Source organism: Ranitomeya imitator, chromosome 6 (genome assembly GCF_032444005.1).
Source record: "Ranitomeya imitator isolate aRanImi1 chromosome 6, aRanImi1.pri, whole genome shotgun sequence".
Classification (NCBI taxonomy): domain Eukaryota; kingdom Metazoa; phylum Chordata; class Amphibia; order Anura; family Dendrobatidae; genus Ranitomeya; species Ranitomeya imitator.
The window spans coordinates 244,957,521-244,966,896 of NC_091287.1; positions in this window are offsets into that span (position 1 = coordinate 244,957,521).

The window sequence follows — 9,376 nt, forward strand, 5'->3', positions numbered from 1 at the left end:
GTTTTTTCCTGCAGTCTCCCGTCCCCCCAAAAAAGGGTGCTTTAAATTGCCACTAAGTGGATCTACGTGAGTTCTGTTTGGCGTATATCTGCCAGCCTCGTTCTGCCTTGTCCATTGTGTGGTGTAATACACAGGGCCTGTTTTTTCCTGCAGTCTCCCGTCCCCCCAAAAAAGGGTGCTTTAAATTGCCACTAAGTGGATCTACGTGAGTTCAGTTTGGCGTATATCTGCCAGCCATGTTCTGCCTTGTCCATTGTGTGGTGTCATACACAGGGCCTGTTTTTTCCTGCAGTCTCCCATCCCCCCAAAAAAGGGCGCTTTAAATTGCCACTAAGTGGATCTACGTGAGTTCTGTTTGGCGTATATCTGCCAGCCTCGTTCTGCCTTGTCCATTGTGTGGTGTAATACACAGGGCCTGTTTTTTCCTGCAGTCTCCCCCCAACAAAATAAAAAGGGAGCTTTAAATTGCCACTAAGTGGATGTACGTGAGTTCTGTTTGGCGTATATCTGCCAGCCATGTTCTGCCTTGTCCTTTGTGTGGCGTCATACACAGGGCCTGTTTTTTCCTGCAGTCTCCCGTCCCCCCAAAAAAGGGCGCTTTAAATTGCCACTAAGTGGATCTATGTGAGTTCAGTTTGGCGTATATCTGCCAGCCACGTTCAGCCTTGTCCATTGTGTGGTGTAATACACAGGGCCTGTTTTTTCCTGCAGTCTCCCGTTCCCCCAAAAAAGGGCGCTTTAAATTGCCACTAAGTGGATCTACGTGAGTTCTGTTTGGCGTATATCTGCCAGCCTCATTCTGCCTTGTCCATTGTGTGGTGTAATACACAGGGCCTGTTTTTTCCTGCAGTCTCCCCCCAACAAAATAAAAATGGAGCTTTAAATTGCCACTAAGTGGATCTACGTGAGTTCTGTTTGGCGTATATCTGCCAGCCACGTTCTGCCTTGTCCATTGTGTGGTGTAATACACAGGGCCTGTTTTTTCCTGCAGTCTCCCCCCAACAAAATAAAAAGGGAGCTTTAAATTGCCACTAAGTGGATGTACGTGAGTTCTGTTTGGCGTATATCTGCCAGCCACGTTCTGCCTTGTCCATTGTGTGGTGTAATACACAGGGACTGTTTTTTCCTGCAGTCTCCCGTCCCCAAAAAAAGGGAGCTTGAAATTGCCACTAAGTGGATCTACGTGAGTTCTGTTTGGCGTATATCTGCCAGCCACGTTCTGCCTTGTCCATTGTGTGGTGTAATACACAGGGCCTGTTTTTTCCTGCAGTCTCCCCCCAACAAAATAAAAAGGGAGCTTTAAACAGCCACTAAGTGGATCTACGTGAGTTCTGTTTGGCGTATATCTGCCAGCCACGTTCTGCCTTGTCCATTGTGTGGTGTAATACACAGGGCCTGTTTTTTCCTGCAGTCTCCCCCCAACAAAAAAAAGGGAGCTTTAAATAGCCACTAAGTGGATCTATGTGAGTTCTGTTTGGCGTATATCTGCCAGCCACGTTCTGCCTTGTCCATTGTGTGGTGTAATACACAGGGCCTGTTTTTTCCTGCAGTCTCCCGTCCCCCCAAAAAAGGGAGCTTTAAATTGCACTAAGTGGATCTACGTGAGTTCTGTTTGGCGTATATCTGCCAGCCACGTTCTGCTTTGTCCATTGTGTGGTGTAATACACAGGGCCCGTTTTTTCCTGCAGTCTCCCCCCAACAAAATAAAAATGGAGCTTTAAATTGCCACTAAGTGGATCTACGTGAGTTCTGTTTGGCGTATATCTGCCAGCCACGTTCTGCCTTGTCCATTGTGTGGTGTAATACACAGGGCCTGTTTTATCCTGCAGTCTCCCCCCAACAAAATAAAAAGGGAGCTTTAAATTGCCACTAAGTGGATGCACGTGAGTTCTGTTTGGCGTATATCTGCCAGCCACGTTCTGCCTTGTCCAATGTGTGGTGGAATACACAGGGACTGTTTTTTCCTGCAGTCTCCCGTCCCCCAAAATAGGGACCTTGAAATTGCCACTAAGTGGATCTACGTGAGTTCTGTTTGGCGTATATCTGCCAGCCACGTTCTGCCTTGTCCATTGTGTGGTGTAATACACAGGGCCTGTTTTTTCCTGCAGTCTCCCCCCAACAAAATAAAAAGGGAGCTTTAAACAGCCACTAAGTGGATCTACGTGAGTTCTGTTTGGCGTATATCTGCCAGCCACGTTCTGCCTTGTCCATTGTGTGGTGTAATACACAGGGCCTGTTTTTTTCCTGCAGTCTCCCCCCAACAAAAAAAGGGAGCTTTAAATAGCCACTAAGTGGATCTACGTGAGTTCTGTTTGGTGTATATCTGCCAGCCACGTTCTGCCTTGTCCATTGTGTGGTGTAGTACACAGGGCCTGTTTTTTTCCTGCAGTCTCCCGTCCCCCCAAAAAAGGGAGCTTTAAATTGCACTAAGTGGATCTACGTGAGTTCTGTTTGGCGTATATCTGCCAGCCACGTTCTGCCTTGTCCATTGTGTGGTGTAATACACAGGGCCTGTTTTTTCCTGCATATAGTGATATAGAAAATGCAAAGCACAGCCGAGGGGGGAGGTGCACAGTCGATAGGTGCCTAAACCTTGATATATAGAAAACAAGTGACTAGCACACTCCTAGGGATTGTGATGCAAAATGGAGGGGTTTGTTTACATACAAAGTCACAAACGTTTCGGTCAACTCTAGACCTTCATCAGTGTGCTAAGTACACCTGTATGTAAGGTTGAGCCCCAAATGGAATGTAAATAAATGGCATCAAATAATATAACTGGTAAACTCGAACCAGGACAAACAAATTGGAGATGTCTAATGGAAAGGGTTAAGCCAAGGGGAGGGGAGAAAACCCTTATAGCTAAAGAGCTATGACGCAAATCAGCGCACAGGAGAGACCAAACTCCGCGGTGACACTCCTCCTGGCGGTGGACACCGCGGAGTTTGGTCTCTCCTGTGCGCTGAGACACCAACTCGTATATAGTCAAGTAAATACTGCAGTAATGCAGTTCAATTTTTGGGTTTCATGTTTGCATGTTTTAGCGCTGCAGTGTCCTGCCTTATTTACTTGACTATATACGAGTTGATGACTCTAGGTTCAGCACCTGTTCACACTTAGTCTATGTTTGGATGTGACGGTCAGTTTTTTTAAATGTATTCTTTAGCCTTCTGACCGAGCACTCCGCCTCCTAGCCACAAGTGCTTTAATCGCAACAGGTCCATAACCCCTCCACAGAGAGAGAGAATTTTAATCTAAGAAGAGGTTTCACAGGTACCCATTCAGATGGAGACGTTTATTCTCAGCGAGGAAAGGCAAGTGTAGGACCTGGTATAAGAGAGATGCCATAAAATGGCTACCAGGTACACATAACATTGGCCATTTTTATGCGCTAAACGCTCTCATTTTTCATATTTCTAGTGCAGTAATGCAGTTCAATTTTCGTGTTTCATGTTTGCATGTTTTAGCGCTTAAATAACATGGGATCTCACAATTAGATATCAATTAAACTCTGAATACACTATAACACTAAAACCCCAGTTGTATATTAGGGTACGTTCACATTTGCGGTTTGCGCCGCAGCGTCGCCGCCGCAACAAAACGCATGCGTCGTGCGGCCCTATCTTTAACATTGGCGCCGCATGGGGCCGCATGTGCATGCGTTGTGTTGCGTTTTACGCCGCATGCGGCGTTAGGGCGCACCTGTCTGGGCGCGGCAAACGCAACATGTTGGATTTTTTGTGCGGCGCCGACCTTTTAAAAAACGCATGCGTCGTGCGGCCCTATCTTTAACATTGGCGCCGCATGGGGCCGCATGTGCATGCGTTTTGCTGCGTTTTTGTTTGCGTTGTGCGTTGCGGCGACGACGCTGCGGCGCACAACGCAAATGTGAACTTAGACTTAATCAATGAGGTAAAGAGTTTATTTTTTTTTATATAAATACTTTATTATACATAGACAAAATTCACATATATGGAAATAGAGTACCACACACCAAACAGGTTTACAGGGGAATAGAACCAGGTATAGTTACAAAAGGCAATTCATACCATCAACGCTGTTAGTACATATTACTGTATAGCTATAAATATCCAGACCATGATTACGGTTATATATATATATCTCCTGAGGAAGAACGGCAAAACATGCGTCGGGGCGCCAGGTGGGGGTCCAGGTCCCTGTTTGAAAGTAAGTTTTATTGGGTACAATTGGAACTTGGTACTCTGTTAGCACTAAAAGCGGGATCTTTACGCTGCCCTTGCAGCTTATTTTCCGGTTTCCCATGTGCTGTAATTAGCACTTAGGTTAAGTTATATATCATACAAGTACCCTTGCCCTCTTACTTACTTCCTTTTAAGGGGCCAGACATAGTATTTGGTTTCTTATGATTTATAGCAATTTTGCACAAAAGCTAATATATATATATATATACACAGTTAGGTCCATATATATTTGGACAGAGACAACATTTTTCTAATTTTGGTTATAGACATTACCATAATGAATTTTAAACAAAACAATTCAGATGCAGTTGAAGTTCAGACTTTCAGCTTTCATTTGAGGGTATCCACATTAAAATTGGATGAAGGGTTTAGGAGTTTCAGCTCCTTAGCATGTGTCACCCTGTTTTTAAAGGGACCAAAAGTAATTGGACAAATTCAATAATTGTAAATAAAATGTTCATTTTTAGTACTTGGTTGAAAACCCTTTGTTGGCAATGACTGCCTGAAGTCTTGAACTCATGGACATCACGAGATGCTGTGTTTCCTCCTTTTTGATGCTCTGCCAGGCCTTCACTGCGGTGGTTTTCAGTTGCTGTTTGTTTGTGGGCCTTTCTGTCTGAAGTTTAGTCTTTAACAAGTGAAATGCATGCTCAATTGGGTTGAGATCAGGTGACTGACTTGGCCATTCAAGAATATTCCACTTATTTGCTTTAATAAACTCTTGGGTTGCTTTGGCTTTATGTTTTGGGTCATTGTCCATCTGTAGTATGAAACGATGACCAATCAGTTTTGCTGCATTTGGCTGGATCTGAGCACACAGTATGGAGGCTCTGAGTACCTCAGAATTCATTCGGCTGCTTCTGTCCTGTGTCACATCATCAATAAACACTAGTGACCCAGTGCCACTGGCAGCCATGCATGCCCAAGCCATCACACTGCCTCCGCCGTATTTTACAGATGATGTGGTATGCTTTGGATCATGAGCTGTACCACGCCTTCGCCATACTTTTCTCTTTCCTTCATTCTGGTAGAGGTTGATCTTGGTTTCATCTGTCCAAAGAATGTTCTTCCAGAACTGTGCTGGCTTTTTTAGATGTTTTTTAGCAAAGTCCAGTCTAGCCTTTTTATTCTTGATGCTTATGAGTGGCTTGCCCCGTGCAGTGAACCCTCTGTATTTACTTTCATGCAGTCTTCTCTTTATGGTAGATTTGGATATTGATATGCCGACTTCCTGGAGAGTGTTGTTCACTTAGTTGGCTGTTGTTGAAGGGGTTTCTCCTCACCATGGAGATTATTCTGTGATCATCCACTACTGTTGTCTTCCGTGGGCGCCCAGGTCTTTTTGCATTGATGAGTTCACCAGTGCTTTCTTTCTTTCTCAGGATGTACCAAACTGTAAATTTTGGCACTCCTAATATTGTAGCAATTTCTCGGATGTTTTTTTTCTGTTTTCGCAGCTTAAGGATGGCTTGTTTCACCTGCATGGAGAGCTCCTTTGACCGCATGTTTACTTCACAGCAAAACATTCCAAATGCAAGCACCACACTTCAAATCAACTCCAGGCCTTTTATCTGCTTAATTGAGAAAGACATAACGAAGGGATTGCCCACACCTGTCCATGAAATAGCCTTGGAGTCAATTGTCCAATTACTTTTGGTCCCTTTAAAAACAGGGTGGCACATGTTAAGGAGCTGAAACTCCTAATCCCTTCATCCAATGTTAATGTGGATACCCTCAAATGAAAGCTGAAAGTCTGAACTTCAACTGCATCTGAATTGTTTTGTTTAAAATTCTTTGTAGTAATGTCTATAACCAAGATTATAAAAATGTTGTCTCTGTCCAAATATATATGGACCTAACTGTATATATATATATATATGAAACCGTAATCATGGTCTGGGTATTTATAGCTATACAGTAATATGTACTAAAAGCGTTGATGGTATGAATTGCCTTTTGTAACTATACCTGGTTCTATTCCCCTGTAAACCTGTTTGGTGTGTGGTACTCTATTTCCATATATGTGAATTTTGTCTATGTATAATAAAGTATTTATATTTGAAAAAAAAATGTTTTAGCGCTGCAGTGTGCGGCCTTATTTACTTGACTGTATACGAGTTGGTGACTCTAGGTTCAGCACCTGTTCACACTTAGTCTATGTTTGGATGTGACAGTCAGTTTTTTAAAATGTATTCTTTAGCCTTCTGATCGAGCACTCCGCCTCCTAGCCACAGATGTTTTAATCGCAACAGGTCCATAACCCCTCCATAGAGAGAGAGAATTTTAGTCTAAGAAGAGGTTTCACAGGTACCCATTCAGATGGAGACGTTTATTCTCAGCGAGCAAAGGCAAGTGTAGGACCCGGTATAAGAGAGATGCCGTAAAGTGGCTACCAGGTACACATAAAATTGGCCATTTTTATGCGCTAAACGCTCTCATTTTCCATATTTCTAGTGTAGTAATGCAGTTCAATTTTTGTGTTTCATGTTTGCATGTTTTAGCGCTGCAGTGTGCTGCCTTATTTACTTGTTTTTTTCCTGCAGTCTCCCCCCAACAAAATAAAAAGGGAGCTTTAAATAGACACTAAGTGAGTTCTGTTTGGCGTATATCTGCCAGCCACGTTCTGCCTTGTCCATTGTGTGGTGTAATACACAGGGCCTGTTTTCTCCTGCTGTCTTCCCGCCAAAAAAAGGGAGATATAAATTCTCCAATAGTTAATATACATTTTCTACCTTGTGTAACAGTAGCATATAACGGTTGTTATTTTGGTAACATTTCCGCAAAAATGAGGAAGTCTGGTGGAAGAGGCCGTTGTAATGTATTGTACATAGTCTGTTCAGAGTCTTGTGCTTGGGTGCGAGGAAGATACAGGAGACACAGGTTTAGTTATAACTTGCTTGTATTACTGCATACAAGTAGGTCACAGGGAAAAAAGGCTTCACACAATTGCAGGTAGACAGGCAGGAGACACGGCAGGTGAAACGGCAGGTCGGAGTAACATTAAGTTCAACATAAGCACAAACTGGTTCCAAGTCTCTCTCTGTTACTTCCCTTGCAAATGTATTTAGCATGCTGCAGAGTTCCAGTGTACGCAAGTGTCCCAGAGATCCTCAGTAGTAGGTGGAGAGTCCAAGGTTTCCAGGAGCAGGTAACAGGCTGACTGCAGACATGATTCAGAAGCACTGATAGAACAGCTGAGGCTGCTTAAAAAGGCAAGAGGCTGAGAACAGGGCGGAAACACAGAAGCTAGAAACTCCATACTGACTCAGGGCAAAGTAGCTGCAGCAGGACAAAGCAAAATGGCCGACGGAAAAACCAGGTTACAATAACAGAAAATCACAGCAGACATAACAAAGAGACCAAGAACCTTACATTACTCCCCCCTTTGGGACAGCCTCTGGATGACCTTAGACCAGGCTTGTCTGGGTACCTCTGATGGAACTGGCGGAGTAAACAAGGAGCATTAATGTTATCAACCGGTTCCCATGAGTTGTCCTCAACTGGGTAGCCCTGCCATTTAATCAGGTATTGTAGCTGATTCCTATATAACCTGGAATCCAGAATCTTCTCCACCACAAATTCCTCCTGACCATCAATCAGCACTGGATCAGGTTGAGGAGAAGAACGTCCAGGAAATGTATTAGGTACTGCTGCCTTTAGTAGAGATAATTAAGTAAATAAGGCAGCACACTGCAGCGCTAGAACATACAAACTTGAAATACGAAATTTGAACTGCATTACTGCACTAGAAATATGAAAAATGAGAGCGTTTAACGCATAAAAATGGCCAATTTTATGTGTACCTGGTAGCCCCTTTACGGCATCTCTCTTTTACCAGGTCCTACGCTTGCCTTACCTCGCTGAGAATAAACGTCTCCATCTGAATGGGTACATGTGAAACCTCTTCCTAGACTAAAATTCTCTCTCTCTATGGAGGGTGTCATGATCCCAATGGCAGGGGATCACAAAAGGACAAGCACAAAAACAAAACAAGCTCTAGGGTGATGGAACCTGAGCTGACCGCGATCCTGAACCTAAACACACAACTAGCAGTAGCCGGGGAACGTGCCTACGGTGATTCCTAGACGTCTCGCGCCAGCCGAAGGATTAACTTCCCCTATTAGAAGAAACACAGACCTCACTTGCCTCCAGAGAAACACCCCACAGAAATAGCAGCCCCCCACATGTAATAACGGTGAAATGAGAGGAAAGCACATACGTAGTTATGAAAATAGAATCAGCAAAAATGAGGCCCGCTAAAGCTAGATAGCAGAGGATACAAAAGTAAACTGCGCGGTCAGCGAAAAACCCTTCAAAAAACCATCCTGAAATTACTTGAACTCATGTGCCAACTCATGGAACATGAGGAGTAATTTCAGCCAACTAGAGCAACCAGCAGCAAGGAATAACATATCTGCAAGCTGGACTAAGACAAAAATTAAGCAAAACGTGGAACAGGAAAAACAAAACTTAGCTTGTCCTGAAGATAACAGACGCAGGGAGCAGAGGTAAAAAGACACGCTGATTACATTGATAGCCGGCGAGGAAATGACAAAAAAGCCAGGTTAAATAGGAAACTCCCATAACCTGATGGAACAGGAGGACACCAGAGACCGCAGAGAACACAAGTCACCCAGTACCATCAGTAACCACCAGAGGGAGCCCAAAAACAGAACTCACAACAGTACCCCCCCTTGAGGAGGGGTCACCGAACCCTCACGAGAACCACCAGGGCGACCAGGATGAGCCCTATGAAAAGCACGGACCAAATCGGCAGCATGAACATCAGAGGCAATCACCCAAGAATTATCCTCCTGACCATAACCCTTCCACTTGACCAAATACTGGAGTTTCCGTCTGGAAACACGAGAATCCAAGATCTTCTCCACAACATACTCCAATTCACCCTCCACCAGCACCGGAGCAGGAGGCTCAAGCGAAGGAACAACAGGTACCTCATACTTCCGCAACAACGACCGATGGAACACATTATGAATAGCAAACGATGCCGGGAGATCCAAACGAAACGACACAGGGTTAAGAATTTCCAAGATCCTATAGGGACCGATGAACCGAGGCTTGAACTTAGGAGAAGAGACCTTCATAGGAACAAAACGAGAAGACAACCACACCAAGTCCCCAACAAGAAGTCG